Raw genomic sequence first — 22060 nt, forward strand, 5'->3', positions numbered from 1 at the left:
GCGGGGCCGGTTCTGCCAGTTCAGGAACCTGTGGGGTGTTGGTGCTGCTGAGCCCTTCCCCTGCTAAACTGACTTCCCAGCGCCTGATGGGAGTTTCCCCGCCTGATTTGTGGGTTCTTTGTTCCCTCAGGGGTGGGGGAGGGGGGAGGGGAGGGCACTCACTTTTGCTGCTTTGTGTGTGTGTCCCGTAGGCCCTCCAGGGGTTGGCTAAGTGTCGTGGTGGCTTCCCTGGTTCCCGATTTCTGCCGCGCTGGGTTCCCTTGTCCAAACCCGGTGTGGACCCGAACTTCTCGTCGCTGCCGGTGTGTCTTGGTCCGCACCCTGCCTTGTGTCCGTGGGGTCTCCCCCTATATGAATTCTGCGCTCCTGGCAGCCTGTCTGCCGATCGCCGGGTTCCCCTTTCCCAGCCTGACCCTGTTTGGGCCAGGGTCGGCTGGAGGGGGGAGGGTGCCCCGGTGAATCTCCGGCTCCGTGTAGGTTTTCGGTTCTTCTTTTTTGCTCCTTTTTGTTTTCCTGCGTTTCTCCACTGCTTCTGGCTGCTGGTTTTGCTGGGTTCTTGATGGGGTGTTGGGTGTTGGGGTTCCCAGCTCACTATGCCGTTGGAGCGAGTCGGGGTGCCTCCCTATTCCATCGGCGCCATCTTTCTTTAACACTCTACTTTCTGTACAACTACCCTGGAGCCAGTGCAGATACATTCCTCCAATACGAAGCATGCATACAGCTCATGCTGGCTGTCAGATCATTGATAACAGTGGCTAATGAAAGGGGCAAAGCCTTCTGCACTTTGGGATTGTTGATTTTATGGCATTGTAGATTATAAAAGCAATGTCTTCCCCTCTTCCTCCTCCTCCTCCTCCTCCTCCTCCTCCTCCACTTCCTCCTCCTCCTCCCCCTCCCTTCCCCCTCCCCTCCTTTCCTTCTTTTTGTACTGTAGACATAAATAAAACCTCATACATGCTAGGCACACACATGCTCTTCCTCTGAGACACCATTCAAGCTTTAAAGGGGGTTTCTAGAAGACAGACACAGTGCTGGCAACAAACACCCATAGAACATGGTACCACCAGTAAGCCACCAGGTGTCTAACACAGGAGTTCGCTGTCATTTCACAGCTAAGCTACAATCCTCTATCCTGTTATGTTACACAGAATAATTTAGAGAAATGTAAAGTGAAGCACAATGCAATCAAAAGACCTTTTTCTTGTTGTTGTCCAAACCATATGGCATTTCACTTGAGAAAAGTAGCCAGGAAACTCTTAGCACAGACTGGAAAATGATGAATGTCAGGGTCAGAAAAGTAGTGGGAGTAGAGCCCAACAAGATGAATACGTGGCATTTCCTCTGTCACCTGAGCCAGCCGGGAAGCTGTGCCATGTGGGTGGCGGAGAAGAGCCTGCCTGGTGAGCATCGCCGTGCAGCTACGGTGGTCTGCACACATCCTCCAGAACTTGCAGGTGGATGGCGCTCCATGTCCCTGAGGGGAGGAACAGGCCGGGGGGAGGGGAGGGAGAGCAGGCACCAGAGCTTAACTGCTCGTGCTGAGGGTCCAGGCTGCGTTGGCCTCACTGGGGACTACAACTTCGGTCACATCTCTAATGCTTGCAAAGCAACATAGTCTAAAGAAATCATCAGATAAATGTCATACGAAAAGAATGGCTATTGCTGTTTTGAAAGTAGCTGGGAAAAACTTTATAAGGAGAAAGGGCCTACACCTCCTAAGCAAGGCAGAGAACTTGCTAGAAATTTTACAGTCTGTCCCATGTTATTCAACTGCATGAATCAAACTAGAAACGAAAGATATTTATCAACGTGGAGCTTAAGAAGTGTGTTTGTGTGAGAGAGAGAGAGAGAGATTTGGGAGAAAGAAGAAAAGAAAGATAACAGAAAGGTAGAGTTACAATGTTTTTATTTTAAAAGAAAATAAGCCAAATGAAAAAGGTGATTAAATCTCAGGATTATTAAATACAAGGCACATTTCCATAATCTGTTATCTCCTCTCTCTCTCTCTCTTCTCTCTCTCTCTCTCTCTCTCTCTCTCTCTCTCTCTCTCTCTCTCTCTCCCCCCCCCCCCCGCCTTTCCTCTCACTCTTTCTCTTGTGCTGATACTGTGGCTTGCACACTGGACCTCACACTCTTGCTTGGCGTTTTCCATCTACAGCTGGCATTCCTCCACTTGAGTTCCACCTCCAACTCCAGCACGATGAAACCTCGTCTCTCAGTAACAGACATAAGCTGTGGTAAAATCACAACAGCTTCCGTGTTCTCACAATCTCCTGGTGTGGATAGCGAGCTAGAAGTTTTAGAAACAGCAAAAATCCACAGGTAGAACAAGCGTTTTGAGATAATTCTTCAAAAAACCATGATGGAGGTTAGAAATGCTCTCCTGTGGTTTGCATTTGTCATGAATCCCTTCACTCTTCTCAGTGCGAATTCTTGCCCTGTGTCTTCATAATCGTCGTCAAGAAGAATGTTTTCCATCAGGAGTCAGTGCCTCAGGCCACCGTCTTGAGAGATAAAGAGAAGGGACGATGGTGCCAGGCCCTGAGTTCAAGCCCCAGCAGGGGCCCCTTTCATTCCTATTTTTGGATATGTCCCTCGAGTCCCCTTGCATCTCCTCAGTATTAATGTCGTCTTTTAACACTAGAGCTAACTGCCATGACCAATGCAATCTTAGTGAATCCAGAAAGCTGAGTCCTTGAAACTTGCCCTTATTCACAATTGTTTTGTACGCCATGACCTTTGCATTTCTGTACAAATACTCTAACCGGTGTGTAAACTTCTTCCATAAAGTCTGCTGAAATTTGATTTGAAATAGTGTGGAATCCACGTATTGGTTTTTGGAGAACTCAATTCTAAATACTCCTGATTCTCATAAACACCCGGATTGCTACATTGATCTAGACCTTTTAACACAGTCTCAGTTCTCTTCTGCATATTTCTTTTTTTTTTTTTTTTTTGGCCAGTCCTGGGCTTGAACTCAGGGCCTGAGCACTGTCCCTGGCTTCTCTTTGCTCAAGGCTAGCAGTCTGCCACTTGAGCCACAGCGCCACTTCTGGCCATTTTCCATATATGTGGTGCTGTGGAATCGAACCGAGAGCTTCATGTGTAGGAGGCAAGCGCTCTTGCCACTAGGCCCTATTCCCAGCCCTGCGTATTTCTTATTTCCTTTTTGCTAATGACCGTTACATGGGATAGCGCATCAAATTTATCTTTGCAAATTCTTAAGGCTTCATAAAAGTCATAGGCCAAAATAACTTCCAATTACTCCTGCCTTTGACAGTTGAATTTTATGTGGACCCGCTTAGGGGGTGGGAGCAGTGCCTGGGACGCCTTCGTCTGGACGGGTCTCCCTGGGGTTTCTCGGAGACCCCGTGGCCGATTCCCACCCCCGAGGGCAGCTTTGCTCAGTGCCCCTCCTGTGCTGGATAGCAGGGCGCCTGGCTGGCTGGGTGGCCACTTCACAAGCTCTTCAGCATGGACACTCACAGCTTGCCTCCCCTCTCTCCGGTTCCCAGGGAAGCCAAGCCGCACTGGGGAGGCCCGTCACACTCCTCGTGTGGCTGTCTGCCGGATGCGACACTGTTGGACTTCAATCCTATCTCCACGGCTCCAGTTCTCAAGCGGTGATCCAAGGCCCTGCTGTGAATCCTGGAACCCCACCCCGCCATCTAGCAGACCCTGGAATAAAATGCAAGCACCCCCTTCTTCCCTTCCAGCTCTCAAGGTGTACCGCGCAGCTACTTTTCTCACCAGCACAGAAAGAGTGATGTTTCATCGCACTGAAGGTCAGGTCCACTCTGAAAACCAGCTTTGCAAACTAAAGAAATTCACACACACGCCTGTAATACTCTTATTTATTTATTCAATTAATTAGTTAATTAATATGTTTATCCAGTGTGCTGGTACTGGGGCTTGAACTCAGGGCCCAAGCACTCTCCTTAACATTTTTCCCCAAGGCTAATGCTCTACCACTCAAGACACACTTCTACTTCTGCCTTTGTGCTGGTGAATTGGAGATAAGAGTCAAACATGCTTTTCTGCCCGGGCTGGTTTTGAACTGCGATCCTCAGCTCTCAGCCTCCTGAGTAGCTAGGATTACAAGCATGAGCCACTGGCACTGGACTCTTCTAATACTTTTTTCTTTGTTTGAGAATTAGAGTTATTCTTCATAGAAACTACATTATCATACTAGAAGATGATGCATTACTTGAATTTTGATGTAAACTAATTTTGAATTATTATTGTTTTGTTTTAATTTCTCCTATGACAAATACCGAGGACACCGACAGTGGCATGAGGGACTCACATTCGTGGGCTCTGAGAGATAATGGTATGCCACTTCGTGCCAACTGTGGGTTGCGTAATGCCAAGTTTGTCCTTGATGTAGGCAACAGTAAGTGCTGTCCCACGACAAAAGTTATCAGTTTCAACCAGCCAGTTTCTTGGTGCACTTCTCCCTGCAGAGCCTGCTGTTACAACCGCACCCCTGCTAGATGGAACCCACTTCAACACATGTTTGGGCTTCCTCCAACCAAAAACTCTAGGCACCAACACTCCACTGAACCTCTTCTTCCACTTTTAAAAACTAATGGTGCTTTGTTGTTGTTTTTTAACCCCTTGTATCTTTTTATTATTGTCTTTAATTAGTTGTGCAAAAAAGTTTATTTCAGCATGTCAACAATGATGAGCACAATGCATCTTGGTGAGTGTTCCTCCTTCCACCATTCTCCTTCTCCACCCAAACCCTCACATTTCTGGGTTCCATTTTTTTCATGTATACATTGAATATTATGATCATATCCTTTGTCCTTTCCTCTCCCAGTACAATTTGTATTTTCCAGGTTTCAATATGCTTTGACAAGTCTGTAGACTTACAAGGCATTGTACATAACTTTGCTTCAAATTTATGCTTGTGAAATTGAGCAGATACATTGGAAAATTGGCCATTACTTAGATGACTCTTCCAATAAGAAAATTAAATGTTTAATTCTTGCTAGAATAAAGTCTAACAAAAGCACGTAAAACTACTGCACCCCACTAAAAATGGTAGAAAGACCAGTAGTGTTGTATCTTTTAGAATATATGAAACATTTCCTTACTTTATTCTAATAGAACATGCGATTAATAGATGAAATTTGTTAAAGTGATAGTGCTTTCATTAAAAAAAACTATATTCTGATAAAGTTAAGAAGTATGAATTTTAGTATTAACTCAATCACTTCTAGGTATTGGTACTACATTTTGCTCTTGTTTCTGAAGTTTCTCTGGTTTCATAATTGAGATAACCATTTTAAACATCAAATTGATACATTTGTTTAAAATGCTTTATGCATAGAACAATACTTTGCAAATATACTATAAAATAAAGTATTAGTAAACAGAAATTATTAAGAAACCACAGTGAAAATGTAGACATTAAGAACATATTGTGTTACTATAGCTTTGTAATACAGCTTGAAGTTTGGTATCGTAATTCCTCCACCACTGTTCTTTCTGCTTCGGATTATTTTTGCTATTCGTGGTCTTTTATTGTTCCATATGAATTTCTGGATTGATTCCTCTATTTGGTGTAAACCAACTGAACAACTCATGGCGGGAGAGGGTAAGGGGGAGGGTGGAGGGGGGAATGAGGGAGGAGGTAACAAACAGTACAAAAAATGTACCCAAGGCCTAAAGTATGAACCTGTAACCTCTCTGTACATCAGTTTGACAATAAATAAGAAAAATAAATAATTAAAATAAAATTAAAAAACATATTTTGTTAAGTAGCTAGGAAGACAATATGACTCAAGTTGTTTATGAAAGTATGAAAAAGTTTCAGTTGTAAGATAGTTCGATTGTAAGATAATCAGCATGAAGAGATTGTTGTTGTTGTTTTCTTCAAGAATAAAATGAATAAGTAAGGCCCTAGTGGCTCAGGTCTGCAATCCTAGCTACTCAGGAGGCTGAGATCTGAGGATCGCAGTTTGAATCCAACCCTGGCAGAAAAGTCATCATGAGACTCTTCTCTCCAATTAACCACTCAAAAACCAGGAGTGGTACTGTGGCTTTAGAGGGCCATCCTTGAGCGCAAAGGACAGCACTCAGGCCCTGAGTTCAAGACCCCGCCCCCTGCCCCCACACACAAAAGGAATATATTCAATTGCAATTGAGAGGCTTGCATCTATTCCTATTCCTATTCCTTACGTAGTAGCAGGGAATAGAATTTTTATTGCAATATTAGAGATTAGATCAAGTTGTAGTCAAATTGTCTTTACTGGGCATGCTAAAACTAATAAAAAAATTTAAATACACATGCAGTCAAAGTTTAGGGACAGTCTTTTAAAACAAATACAATATTATTATAGAAAATTTATACTTATTTGGGAAATCATAGATTTAGAAAATATCAAACTTCAAATGATTGAACTTGGGAATGAATTTGTTTCTATGAATATGGGCTAATTCCTAAGTGGACTTTCTGAGAAGATGCTAAACAAACGAGCATTTTAAAGTGGTGAGCTATATTTACAACACTTTCTATAATAAAATTCATTTTTCATGGATGACAGGGAGGAAATTGAAATCTGGTGCTCATTTTATAGTTGAGCAAGCTTCTAAGAGGTCTATGCACTTGCATTTTTCATGGGATTTGCTTTGTAAACAATTTATTTAAGACCGGCAAGATTTGGTCATATTACGAAGCAATAATCATTTGATATTTTCTTGCAGGCCCGGTGAGTATAGTTGAACTTTCAACTCTGGATCTTGCTCCCAGTTTCTTCATGGTACATGGAGTTGAATATATATATATTTTAAAGTATTTACTTATTTTTTGCCAGTTTGAGGGCTTGAACTCAGGGCCTGGGCACTGTCTCTGAGTTTCTTTTGCTCAAGGCTAGCACTCTACCACTTGAGCCACAGCACCACTTCTGGCTTTATCTGTGTATGTGACACTGAGGAATGGAAAAGTGCATGCTAGGCAGGCACTTTTACCACTCGGCCACATTCCCAGGCCCTTGAGTTGAATATTTCTATTAAAAACCTAACCAGCTGGTTCTGGTGGTTTATACCTGTAGTACTAGCGAATCAGCAGTCTGACATGTGAGGATCTTATTTAAAGCCAGTCTGTAACTAATATCTCCCATTTACCAGCAAAAACAAAATGGAACTGGCAGAATGGCTCCAGGGGTAGTATGCCCATGTTAAGCAAAATAATTTCATACTATTATTTTATAATTCTACTAATAGGGGTGGTAATTTTATATTTCATAACTTTATAATATCAAAATGTGTGTAATTTTATCAGGTGCATCATTTGATCTTTTTCCAGATATTTATTGATTTTGTTAACTTTTGTGCTAGTACTGCAGCTTGAACTATTTGGCTACTTTGTTCAAGGCTGGCATCCTACTAATGAGGTGGTAGCTCCACTTGAGCTTTCTGCTACTTAATGGGAGAAGAGAGTCTCTCAGATTTGTCTGCCTACGCCGGCTCTGAGCCAGACACCTCAGCTCTCGGCCTCCAGAGAAGCTAGGATTACAGCCACTGGGGTCTGGCTTGTCCAAAGTTTTCATAGCAGCTCAAAATTCAACTCAATAAACTGTGAAGAAAGTGAGAGTATATTCAGGGATCAAAGTGTAACTTTTCTATGTGGCTCACAGGCAAAGATACACACACAAGATACTAACAGTTGATAGCAAATATTTGGAGCTGTATTTTATTTGCTTAGTAAATATGTTATATCTTGTCAAAGCTATATTGATATTCTTTACACTGACGCTCTTTATTATTAACTTTCCTTTCCCCAAAGAAACTAACTGTACTTAAGATGGACTGATACATGAATAATATGAAACCTAATTTATTCAAGGGAAGATCATTCTTTTAAATTTTTCCACAAAATATATGTAGATATATTCATGCACATATGCATATATGTGCATATATTCAAGGTTGCACAAACAACTCACTTGAATGCCAACTTTTACTATAAATTCTCAAAAACATCTGGCTTCCTAAATCTAGCCCTTTGTGCGTGGGTTTTATTCATGGTATTTAAATACTTTTTTTGGTTAATAAGAAACTTGTTGAGTTCTACGTATATTTTAGATATGAGGCCTTATCTGTTGTATGGTTAGGAAGATCTCCCCAAATGTGGGCTTTCTATTTATCTTACTAGCTATGTCTTTTGCTGTGCAGAAGCTCTGAAGTTTAATATAATGCCATTTGTCCAACCTTTCTTTGATATGCTGTGTTTCTGGGTCTTTATTATGAAAGTTTCGACCTGTGTCATAAAGCCCTAGTGTGTCTTCTACTCCTTATTGTAATGTTTCCAGGGTATCTGCTTTGACCTTGAGGGTTCTGATCCATTTAGAATTGATTCTGGTACAGGGTGATACAAAAGAGTCGAGCTTTAGTTTTCTACAGGTGTTTAATCAGTTCTACCAGCATCATTTGTTGAAGAGACTGTCTTTCTTTCCATCCTATTTTCTTGGCTCCTTCATCACAGATTAGGTGGCCATCGGTCTGTGGCTTCATTCCTGGGTCTTCAGTCCTATTCCATGGATCCTCGGGCCTGTCCTTGTGCCGGTACCAAGCTGTTTTTATTACTACAGCATTATAATAGAGTTTGAAGTTTGGTATTGATATTCTTCCAGGGCTGTTCTTCCTGCTTTGGACTGGTTTTGCTATTCGGGGTCTTTTGTTGTTCCATATGAATCTTTGGTTTGCTTCCTTAAAGGATGATGTTGGTATATTAACAAATTGCCATGGTTTTATGTGTTCTTTTACAAATCTCTGTTGAGTTGCAACTTTTAAAACATCTATTGTGACATTTACAACCAAGAGAACATTTTAAAATAATGCTTAATTTATTAAGTTCAACCATAATATCCAGAGTATAGTTAGCCTACTTAATAAATATGTTTATTTTGATTTTATTATGATTATGATTATTATTTCACTATGATTATGACTTCAGTTACAAAAGGCAATGTTACTCTGAGAAAAGAGAAATTTTACTTATAAAGTACAAGTATTTTTATTTATGATTTTATTCCATAGCTGTATAAAGGGTTGGAATCCAAAGGGTCGGTTTATGAGCGTATGGCTCTCTTCCCGTTGCTCTCCACCCCACGCATGTATTGAATATATACTGAGCATGCCACAGAGTGGGCATTGTGTTTGCATGCAAGTGTATATGCACTATTGAATAAAATAGAGGCAGTGGGCTTTTACTGAATTCCGTTGTAGAGTAAGTAAACAAACCTTTGGTGATTATAGGACTAATGCATAAATCAGATCTTTTCATTAAAGTGTCACAGAATGAGAAAGTGGGGCATTTCTACATATCTCTGATATTCCATGAACCTGTAATATCCAGTGAAGGGAGTAGAACAAAGAGGTCAAATCACAACCTCAAGGAGACTGAATCCACCCAGAGCAACAGGAGGTCGGGTCAGACAGCTGGGAGACAGTGGTAGCTGACAGGGCCAGCTGGAATTACCTGCCAGGAAAAGAATGGCATAAGTATTTTACAAAACCAAACAGAAACAATTCACATGGAGAGCAAATGAAAGGTGTACAGTTATGTTTGACCTCATTATAGTGTCTTTGCATAGAGTACATATAAATGAGGGAAAGCTGTCAACTTTGGCAAGAGCTCAGAGTAAGAAAGTGACTCTCTGGGCTTGGCCCTGGCTTACGTGGTTTATGGCTAGTCTTTCCTATCAGCAAGGGGGGATCCTGAGTTCAAATCCCGGAAAAGACAGAGAATAAGGAAATGGATGGACCCAGGAAGAATTTCATTAACTGAAGTAAGGCTCAGAGGAAAAAAAGGCACATGTTTTCTCCCACATGTCATAGTTAGATTTAAATTATGCACATCTATGAAAACATATTGATGATGAAATTTGTAATTGTGATTAATTTTAGCAGTAATAAAAAATTTAAAAATTAAAAACCCACTATTCCTGTTTACACTTGATATTACTACTAAAGTTTTTGAAAGGGTTTTGTAGATTTGTAAGTATCTCATGGAAAACGTAAAACTTGAAGAGGAAAAAAATTCCTCTAAATTTCTGTGTATGTGAACTCGGTAAAGTCTGCAAGATATGTAATTATAGCTCTTTACAGATTCTGTATACTTAATTTCCAAATGAATAACAAGATAACTCACATATTTAAGAGCGATCCGAAAATATAATAGAGAGAAAAATCTGCACTGATTAAATAAAATGTATTAATTTGTCAGAAAACAGTGCCTCATGTCTGTAACCATAGCAACTCAGGAGACTGAGATTTGAGGGGTGGGGTGCAGTGTTAGCAGGGCAGGGCAGTCTGCAAGAGCCTTATCTCCAATTAACCAGCAAAACTGGAAGTGGAGGCATGGTTTCAGTGGTATAATTTCAATTTTATGCAGAAAGCTCAAGGATAGTACCTAATCTCTGAGTTCAAACCCCAGTACTAGGACACACACACACACACACACACACACACACACACACACACACACACAACTGCATGGGACAGAGTAAGCTGTAGTCGTTCATCATTTGGGGCCATTCTGTAAGATGGGATTTCACTGTGGTGGAGCATGTGTCCTGTGTAGCCCTAGAGAATGCTGGTCACAAACAAGCTGCTCTACCATGGACCCCAAATGATGACATCAGAAATCACATTGCAAGTTGCTCTGTTTTCCTAGGTACAGAAGAATAATTGATGCATTATCCATTTTTGCGCACATACGAAGTGCTGGCCAGCAGAGGCCGGGTGCCCCACGTCTTATTTCTAACTATGTAGGAGTCTGAGATCAAAGCCAAGCAGGCCAGAAATGGTCAAGAGACTCTAATCTATCACCGAGCAAGGCAGGCTAAAGCGTTAGAGCACCAGGTTTGAGTCCGTCAAAGGGAGAACTTGAAGTACTGAGAGGAGCACCCGACCCACAGCCATGGAATAGTCCCTGAAGGGCAGTGTGCAAAGACATGAGCCCCAGTGGCTGGGCGTGACAAGAGATTAGGGCTCTGATTTCATCCACTGACACCATGGGGTGAACCCACAGTGGGGTGGCATTGCTGGAGGGTGATGGAAACTTCCAGAAGCGGCAGAAGGAAGGTGTGCCACTGTCCCTTAGCCTGGCCTCTTCTCCCTCTCCTGGCCAGCACTGTGTTCATGGAGTCAGCACTGTGTCTGTTCACGGATCCAGCACTCTTTTCTGTTCATGGAGCCAGCCCTATGTTGTTCTCTTGCTGTATGCCCCATGTTCAAGCCCCTGTTCCTCTCCCCATGTGGGGCAGGAGTCGCTTATATTGAATTCAAATTATTGGGGCTAACACACACACGTGGTTCCAAATACTTGCATGTAATTCTTATTCTATTCCATTTATTTTAATTTATTGAAATTTGAACTTAGGCCTTCCCGCTCGGACTCATCTGGCTTCCCAGTCCACGGAGCCTGGCTACAATTCCAGCTGCTTTATCTTTCCAGGGGAGAATGTAGTCAGTAACATAATTTTGTTCTGAGTTTGACACATCTACCATAAAGCATTGCGTACTGACCTGTTCTCTAGTGTCTAGTTTGTGAGCAGGTGCATGGGGGCGGTGCTTGCCTCTCCACACGGGCCTCCGTGCTCTCCTATCCATGTGTATGTGTATACGAAATACACACACATCTCCAGGGAGCCTGGGCACCTGTGGCTCACGCCTGTGACCCCCAATTGAGTTCCAGAGGATCATGGTTCAAGGTCAGCTTGGGCTGAAAAGTTTACTGAGCAATAGCTCCAATTAAGCACCGATAAAAGCAAAACTCCAAACAGGCTGGAGGTGGGGCTCGGGCGTGTAATTTTACTTAATCACACCTTAAACTTCGCTTTCTCTTCCCAGAATGAAGCGTTTAGTCCTTGGTTTTAGAGAGTGCAAATTAGTGACTAGAAGCCCACCCGCTTCTGCTTGAGAAAATGAATGTTCACACAGCAAGGGGAAGAGCCCAGGAGTTAAGAGAAGAGAATGTCAGAAGCCCCGGGGTCTTCTTTAATGTTGAGGGCACCCTGGCAATCTGGCCTGGCCGAGGCTGGAGATGGCCAGCCACCTGCCCGACTTGCCACTATTATACCATGAGAGGCTCCTCTTCTCCGTAAACTGTGAGATCATGGGGAGAATAATGTACTTCATCCTTATACGATTCAGATTCTGTGTGTCTTCAGGGATATATATGCGAATCCATGGAGCTAGAGCCTCAGGTCCTTCTCATCTCGCACAAGGCTCTGCTTCTCGTGCGATTCTACTTATGGGTTCTCAGAAGGGGAATGCCCACAAGGAATTCTTATACATCTGATATTTTAATTACTCCCTTTTTAATGCCATCAGTTATAAATGCCAAGTCACTACTTTGGGGGGGGGGTTATGAGATTTGGAAGCACAGTTATTATGTAGTTAACATTTTAGGTGTCTTTCGAGCAAAGTAGACTTTATTTCAGTTATCAAATGGGAAGAACAATTGCTATCAAAACATTTTATACCTTTGCATGGCACTAAAAGCTCTGTTCTGCGAATAAAACTTTAGTTCTTCTTCAAACAGTCAAGTGTTGGTGAAATTTTTAGTATGATCTATCAGACACTCAAGGAGGTCAGACATTGAAATGGAGAAATGCAAGTAAAAACTATTAGAGATGACTACATAGAAAAGGGAAGAATGTACACTTTTCTCTATTCTTAACTTAGTTGGCAATCCACATTAAAATTCTGTTCAGAGGAGAATCTGAATATCCAAATAATATCTTATTCTGCTAATACCGGAGTTTGAACTTGAGTGAGCTCCATTTGGCATACCCTTCCCAGCAGAAGGACTCCAGTTTTCTGTTTACTCTTTTCACAGACAGAACGTAAGAGTCACCTGATTTATACTTAACTATGAATGGAAACCACTCAACTTGCTTCCTTTGAACCCTTCTCTGTTGCACGGGCCTGTCTCTAATGTCCATCATGGCGGAGCTATACAGAACACAACTGCTGCCCGATCCAGCATTCTCTACCCTAAAAATAGCAGTATAACTTAGCAACTCTGTCTCCTGGGAAACAATTTCCCAAGAGAATTTCCTTTATAGTTAATAAAGTAACCTGAGTGTCTCTTGAAGATTTCTTAAGAGAGGAAGAAGCCAGACAAATTAAATAAAATCCAAAGACAATATAAATTTTATGAAAATTCATAAAACCATGTAGATGAAGCTTACTTTTACAGGACTTTAGACTGTCTAGCATCTTTCCTATCTCTTTGATAACTTCTGATTTCATTTAGAGATAAGAATTTTCTTTAAGAGTACTGTGTGTGTGTGTGTGTGTGTGTGTGTGTGTGTGTGTGTGTCCCACTACTGGCACTTAAACTAGAGTTGTTTCTTAGCTTTTTCACTTAGGATTGGTGTTCTACCGCTTGAGCCATAGTTCCACTTTTAGCTTTATGCTTACTAATTGGGGGTGAGACGCACACGGACTTTCTTGCCCAGGCTAGCTTGGAAACTCCATCTTCAGATCTCAGGCTTCTAAGAAAATCTGGGCCTTTGGCTTACACGTTGGAACTGTAATGGAGAAGCATTTAACACTGAAATTCCTAAGGAGGCAAATATTTACAGTGCAGGGAAGGAATCCTTCGAAATTGTGGAGTACTCGTTTCTGATTTTCCTTATTCCATGCAAGCTTTTTGTTTGTTTAATGGTATAAAGCACACACTGGAGTTGCATTTCTTTGTGGGTATTGGGGTTTGAGTTTCAGGTTTTGAAGTCAAGGCTCAAGGCCTCTCACTTGTTAGGTGGGCTCTCTACCACATGAACCACATCTTCAGACTTGGGCTTTATTCTAGATATAAAAAAAAAATAAATAAAGATGAGAAGTCATACTTCTCAAGTCTGTTCCGTGTTTGACAACTGTCATGAAAAGGGAAGGAAAGCTAGAGGGGGAAATATTTTAGCAAGACTAAATGTGGAGAAAGATTTTGCATCATATCATTTTCTACAAAAATTTCTGGCACTTTAGTGGTCAAAATAAATGAAGGGCTGAGGTTAGTACTGAATTGGTTGGGGCTGGAGTAAACAAAGCCTGCCTCCATTTCTCCAATCTAACCAAGTGAGCTAGGCATTCCCAACTGATCAGGGGAAACTTGTCCTGTGCTAGTTTTCAAAAGCCAGGACTTTGTTGTTGTCATTGTTGTTGTTGTGGTGGTGGTGGTGATGGTGGTGGTGGTGGTGGTGGTTGTGTGTATGTGTGTGTGTGTGTGTGTGTGTGTGTGTGTGTGTGTGTGTAAGACAAACAGGGAAAAAATAAAAATTGATCACAGCTTGAAAACAGCTGAGCTACCCCTAAGCAGAGGCGATTTAAAGACCACCAAAACCGGGCTGGAGATATGGCCTAGTGGCAAGAGTGCCTGCCTCATATACATGAGGCCCTGGGTTTGATTCCCCAGCACTACAAATACAGAAAATGGCCAGAAGTGGCGCTGTGGCTCAAGTGGCAGAGTGCTAGCCTTGAGCAAAAAGAAGCCAGGGACAGTGCTCAGGCCCTGACAAGCCCCAAGACTGGCAAAAAAAAAAAAAAAAAAAAAATAGACCACCAAAGCCGAATGTAAGGGCGTAAGCCTGGGGTCGCTGCAAAACCAGGCTAGAAAACTTTGAGATTCTTAACATGACACAACTTTTTATTGGCCCAATTATGAACTCTAATGGCATCCTTGGCACAAGACCTTATACAAACTCCTTCATAGAATTCTTCACATGCATCGAAGTCAAGAGATAAAGGATAAAAAGACAAATGACTCCAAAAGCAATACTTACAAAAACATTTGGTGTAAACCAACTGAACAACTCGTGGGTGGAGAGGGAAAGGGGAGGGGGAGAGGAGGAAAAGTGGGAGGAGGTAACAAATTGTACAGGAAATGTACCCACTGCCTTAGGTGTGAAACTGTAACCCCTCTGTACATCACTTTGACAATAAACAAGTAACTATTAAAAAAAAAAGAAAAAAGTAATTGTGTGCATTTAGAGTGGCTTGTGATGTGTTGAGATGATGAGATAGATTATATGGTAGAAGAATTTAATGAAGCTCATTTACACAACTATTGTCATTAGATATTTTTGTGATAAGAATGCAGAAAACGTACTTTTCTATTGATTGAAATACACAAAACAATACATGATTCGTTTTCGTAACGGTCAGTGCAATATATGTATATCTTATGTTTTATACTTGTTAACATGAATTTCTGTTATGTTTTCTCTATGTGAGAGTATAAACATTTAAGGTCATTCTTTTTAGTATAACTTGGTTGTTACTATTAAGGTGATCTACAGAAGGGCTACTATTTCTTAAATCAGAGAGTGAGCGCATTTCTTTCTACAGATGTAGAAAATGTAGCTGCATTGGCGGTATGCCTCATTGGCGGTATGTTGGACACCAGCCTACTGATTTCAAGACCCAGATCTGCATAAATAAATAAAATACGGCACATTGATGGATGGATGTCAGGGTGTTAGAGAAGACCATTTCCTCAAAATTCTTACAAAAATCTCCCACTCGACACACTGCATATTTGTCTGGAGGTTTTTCACTTCCCTATGTAATTCAACTCCATATCAACACCCACCACTGTTACTGCATTCACTTGGTATTTCAGAAGTACATATAGCATAATGATTTATATAAAAATCCCAGGACCTGAGGGATTAAATGTCATCCATAAAGAAATATACTCTTTACCTGACTTTGGTAACTACCTCCTCTGTACATCACCTTTATAATAACAATACTTTTTAAAGCCCAGACCTACGCAATCACTGTGAGTTTATGACTGACTTGCTTCCCTGAATGAGGAGACATCGCTGGATTTTCTTATCACTGGGTTATTGATGATAGTTGGAAAGCACGGATAGTACCCCTGCCTTCCCCAGGAGGAAGAGCAGCAAATGCAGTTGAGTTCAAACATCTAGCTGCACATTCTAATAACTATATAAATGGTATGACTGTAGAGGGGAGTGCTTACTGCATACCGTAATCAAATGCTGTGTTTCCCAGTAGCTTATGACGTCTTGTGGGGAGCGCGGTCGCGGTAGGTGGACGATGGTCCCTTGTTTAAAACACAGACTTTGATTTATGTATGGTCAGAGAAGGTTTCAACTGTATTCAGAGGCTGGGGAGAGATGCTGTGTTTATTGTTTTGTTTATCTATACTGATGATTAGTAAAATCATAGAAGCAATAGAAAATGTTCCCCTTATCTTGATGGACAATGTATGGAATACTCAGAAGAACTCATTTTGGGGGCGGGGATGGAGAGGAACAAGGTGGAGACACATGCCTCCTGTTGACAAGTGAGAACCTAACATTAAAGGAATCAGGAGTAAGCTTAGCGCCTGGGTGGCCAGAATAAGGATCTGAGTTTGAACCCCAGCACCACCAAAATTAAATAAATAAACAATTCAAGAATGTCAGCAAGTGGGCTGGGGATATAGCCTAGCGGCAAGAGTGCCTGCCTCGGATACACGAGGCCCTAGGTTCGATTCCCCAGCACCACATATACAGAAAACGGCCAGAAGCAGTGCTGTGGCTCAAGTGGCAGAGTGCTAGCCTTGAGCGGGAAGAAGCCAGGGACAGTGCTCAGGCCCTGAGTCCAAGGCCCAGGACTGGCCAAAAAAAAAAAAAAAAAGAATGTCAGCAAGTGAAATACTTGGATTTTTTAAACTTGGAATAAAGCTGAACTCATGTGTTCTCTCTATGATAAGTTATTTCAGAGTAGAGGATTGATAATACTGCTGGAAAATTAAGTAAAAATGCTATAAAATTATTTTCTTAGAAATGCAAATTATATTCAGATAGATTTATTTTCTTTTTGCTAAAGTGATGCTTAGAAGAGACAGAAACCCATGCCATCACTTGTGTGAAATGAAGACTATATAAATCAGTAAATAGCTAGAGAAAATTCAAGGTCTTGAAAGATGGATCTCAGCCTCTAATACACCAATTATCGGGAAGGGATGCATACAAAGTGTAAAATTTGGACCTTGAGGAAAATGTGCCAACCCAGAAGATGCATATATTATCAAATTTTAAAAATGACACTAGTTAAGGAATTGTACTTACAATGTACTCGTGTGAGTTTGCAAAGCCTAATGACTGTACGTTAAATGGTTACATTTTTGAAGCAGAGGAAGCAGAGGAAGACCACAGGTTCTAGGAGCTATTTGAGGTTTATGTGAAAACAGACCTTGGTACAGAGACAGGTCCTTCCTCTTCCTCACACAGTTTCCGAAAGGGAGTTTTGAAAGTCATCGATTAGAAAATACCACTATTTGAGTTCTGTGAGCAAAGTTCTCCTGCACGAATATACCCTTTTGCAGTGTCCCTGCAATTTATGAGGAAAAAGTAAAATTCTCCTACTGTCTTAGTCAAAATGGATTTCAATGCCGGGCTGTCGGGTCTACCCAGTCATCCAGGCCAGTACGGGATTTGACACTGGGAGATGTGAAGTTCAAAGCCCCCAGGACAGAAGACTCCGTGGGACTCCATCTCAAAGATGGGCAGCAAAACTTAGATCTGGAGGCATGGCTAACGGGAGAGTGCCAGCCAACCACAGGCAGGACCTTGGGGTCAACATTCAGGATTAGCTAAAGAGCAATCACGTGTCAACCAATAAGTCAATCAATAAGTACACCAAGATTTTTTGCCCACTGTTTTGGAGGTTGTGTTTGTTTACAAAATTTAGGTTGGCAGAAAGGTACTTTTCTAGTTAATATCGGTGACTTTGATTGTATTTTAGTGTCAACATTTCTATTAGTATTACTTCTCTTACCTGTCAGGTTTGACAGATGAATATGCTAAAAGACTAGCATAAACCACACGAAGCTTATTGTAACATGTCACTTTTCTTATGGATATACTATGATGAATGCGTGATTTATTTTAAGCAGTGTTAAGTAAGTGTTTGCTGGTGATATATGAAATAGTAATATTTCAGGCTTTTTGTAATATTGTGTGTGAATTCTTAATTATTGGAGTATTAAACTTTGCTAAGTTTACCCCATATCTGCATACATTAATGTATTTTATCCATTTTCCTTTGCTTAAATCTAAATAATTTATAAATACATTTTCTAATTCCCTAGTCTTTGTTTCATTGAGCTCAATCTGTTACTTTCAAAGGTTTTGACGCTCTCATTTTACTAGGTTATTATAATTCCAGTTCTTCAGTGAAATTACTTATTATTAAAGGAATTTTCTTGAATTATTAGCTGCAGTTGTGTAAAAATTTGTTTAATAACCTACAATACTTATAAATAGATATTGCATATTTCATAATTCTCTTTGGCTTTGTTTCATGTTCTAGTAAATCTGTAAACTTATTTTTATTGCAAATTAAATTATAAATGTCCCAGATAAAGACATTTTCCTTCAGAGAAGATTTAACATTTTTCCCAGCTGCAAAAGTAAGAGAAGAGTACCTTAAGGGTGTTAATAAGTTTTTTCGTTATTTCTAAGACATCTTAAATTGTCTTTTATGTCATTTGCAGGGAAATAAATGGACCTGGAAAATATTATACTATGTGAAGTAAATCAGGCTCACAGCAACCAAGGACATATGGTTGTCTCATATGTGTAAGTTAGATATAAATTATAAGCATACAAGCTCATATACAGATATAAACAAATCGATTAAAGTATAAGATGCCCAGAAGACCCCAGTGGTGTAATCCTTGGACCAACTGAATCACATTTGAACAGAGGAACATGAGGAGGCGGAGACTGTTTAGTCAGGGAGCGAGGTGAGGGAGGGGCCAGGTGACTGCAGCCCTCCCTGTATTCCACACACGAGTGTGAAAATGTGTCACGGTCACTGGAGGGGCTGGGCGGGCCGGGAGAGACGGGGACACCGAGGGGGGAGGGGTGACCTTGATCAAGAACCATTGTTCTCACCCACCGGCAAGCAGAATTGAAGCCTCTTCCTACAACTACTTAAAGATAATTCGTGCGAAAGAAAGAGCAGAAATAAGAGAACGGAACAGGGTGGAGAGGTGAGATGAAATGAAAAGCTTGTAACGCACCTCCTCCAGCTCAGATGAAAGTCTGGAAGGGGACTTGCTCTTCGCTATGTGCACAGTTCAAGCTGAGCCGTTGTCCACTCAGAGCTGAAAGGATGCGGAAAGCTGAACCACGTGTCCGTCTTGGCCATGAGAAAAATGCCCCTGATTTCTCAAAGACTGGACCGTGCACACCTACACGCACATGCACATGCACCGCATGCGTGGAGGCCAGCCCACACTGGCGTGCCTTTTGTGTTTGGGCTCTGGTCTCGAACCTGTGCTGTCTGAAGTGCTCCTCTGTAGTCTCCTGAACACAGTGAACTTGACCAAGCCTTCCTCACTATTTCCACCAGGTGCCCAGCCAGCTTGGCTGGGACTGAGCAGGTGTTCTGTGCACAACAGAGAAGGCAGGCAGCTGAGTGTCAGCACTGAGCTCCCACCTCCCCCCATCAGCACTGAGCACCCCACCAGTCTAGACCATGCTACCCAAACTCTTTCCTATGGTTATTTTTCCTTGGTGCCAGCACTGGTGTTTGAACTCAAGGTTTAGTATTGTGCGGTCGTTTTTGTGCTCAAGGCTCGAACTCTGCCCCTTCAGTCCCCCCTTTCTCCATTTTTCTCCAGTTTTCTGATGGTTAATTGAAGATAAGAGTCTCATGGCCTTTTCTGCCCAGGCTGACTTTGAACCAGGATCCTCAGATCTCAGCTTGCCAAAATGCCAGCGTTTCAGGAGTGAGCTACCCACACCCACCTTTATAAATGCTCTTGACAAGAACCATATTCACAGACTGATTTATCATTTATAAAGTAGTAATTACACAAACAATGAGGCACCACTATTACATTTGTACTATTACAAACAAAACTAATAGGATAATCATACATTCTGTGAGTATATTCCTTTGAATAGCTTTTCCTTTACTATTAATTATTTGGACTCTTTGGCAACTGACATTTTAATGTTTTAAACTCTTAATAAGTCCCTTTGTGTAAAAAGTTTGTATTGTATGATCAGAAAACGTCTAGATTCGCATATCTATGAGTTTCTTCAATTCTCCATCACTAAGATATGTGCTAACCTAAATAGCAGAGATGAACAATGGACTTGAGAAGCCAGTGGTGACCACCTGGCACAGGTCCCTGCCCCGTCGTGTCCTCTGGACTCGCAGAGTGGTGGAAATGCGTGGGGAGGGGATTGCCTCTCGAGTCTTCGTGAGCTGCAAGTCAGGGATGTCTGCCCTCTGGGCAGCGCCTTTGCCACTCAGCAGCAGATCTCCACCCACCCTGGGACTTGAGAATCGCGTACAAGGCCAGGCCAGGCAGGAAAGTCCACCAGGGGAGTCTTATTTCCAGTTGACTACCAAAAATCCAGATGTGGAAGTGTTTAAGTGATAGAGTACCAGAGCTGAGCATAATAGCCAAGTACGAGCACATGGTCCAGAGTGTATGTATGTATATATATATATGCATATATATGTATGTATATATGTACATATGTATATATATCCATACATATATGCACACACATATATGTACATTCACACATATACATACATACGTACATACATATATAGTGTGTGCGAGAGATGAGAAATATTTTACAAACAACAAAGTATTTTATGTAAAATGGCACTAATTAAACTAAACTTATCTGATTCAAACAGATAAGCCATGACTATCAATCTTACATAAATTTATGAATGACAAATTCGATATATCTCATAATTATACACATCTGTAAGAAACTGATCCATATTTACAATATGCTTTTATTACTGAACTGAAAAATACTAATGAAATTTTGTCAAATATATATATATATAATGCCAATTTAAAAATCCCAATTAAAAAAACTATTTAGAGAAAAATTCACAGGTCTTGACGTCCCATGAATGGGAAGATAGGCATTTGGAAGGTCTCTTGGGTGTTAATTATTTTAACTAGTTTGCTTTTTTACATATTGTATGCAATATTATTTAATTTTTGAAGTTTTGTGGTTGTCATTTTCATAAGGTTTTATTTTTGTCTGTTTTTAGGGAAATACATACCAAATCTTTTTCCAGCTCTCTAGTAGATGTCTCCCGCCTCGAGTCTCCCCTGCCCCTTTTCTGGTGCTTGGTGGTTGATAGGTAATAGAGTTTCAGGATTTTCCCACCAGGGCTGGCTTTGAACTAAGATATAAGAGCTCAGCCGCCTGTGTAGCTGGGATGACAGGCGTGAGCCGCCAGTTCCTAGCCACTGTGTTTTCTTTGAAAGTTTATGCCACCATTCTCCGGAGCCTAGCCCTTGTACAGGATCAGCACTTTTCTTCTTTTAATGTTTGATTGTAATTTCCCTGAGTTCTTCTATTTCAGAATAAATATATTCATTTAAAAGCACGTCCTATGTTGAACCTGGGTAACTGCAGTCGAAATCAGGACACGGGGGATGCAAGGCGAGTGAACCAATGCACACTTTATTCCAAGAGGGCCAGGGTTTATATAGGGATAGAAACCAATTTTACAATTACAGGGTAAAAGATCAATACAGCATGACATTTGTCTCAAATACAGAAGTGGAGGAAATTTCCTATTGTGAGGGCAGGAACTTGATACAATGCCTTTCTAATTACAGGAGGTAGTGACTACAAAGATTGTTGATATCAAAGCAAGGAATTGTATACAACCTAGGTAGAACTATAATTATCTACTAGCTACTATCTCAATCTTGACTTCTCCAAGTACTTGTGAAAATAACAGTGAGGAGACTTTTCTGTTTATAGTGAGAATCTAACATTAAAGGCAGCTGGTCAAGCAAGTCTCCTCAGGGAGACTTGCTAAGTAGGGGGAAAAAGGAGATTCTCACAACAACTGGTGGCTTCCTTTGGCCCACAAACACCAGAAACTCCTTACTGGGAATGTGTTCCCAAGGGCCTATTAGTGTGCTAATGAGGCATCGGAGTAACCGTGCCTGGGCTAAATTTTTCCACTGGTTGGAGACTTTAATTCTCCAACAGTCCTATGTAATTCAAAGTTATCTAGGATA

Source organism: Perognathus longimembris, unplaced genomic scaffold (assembly GCF_023159225.1).
Source record: "Perognathus longimembris pacificus isolate PPM17 unplaced genomic scaffold, ASM2315922v1 HiC_scaffold_4531, whole genome shotgun sequence".
NCBI lineage: Eukaryota > Metazoa > Chordata > Mammalia > Rodentia > Heteromyidae > Perognathus > Perognathus longimembris.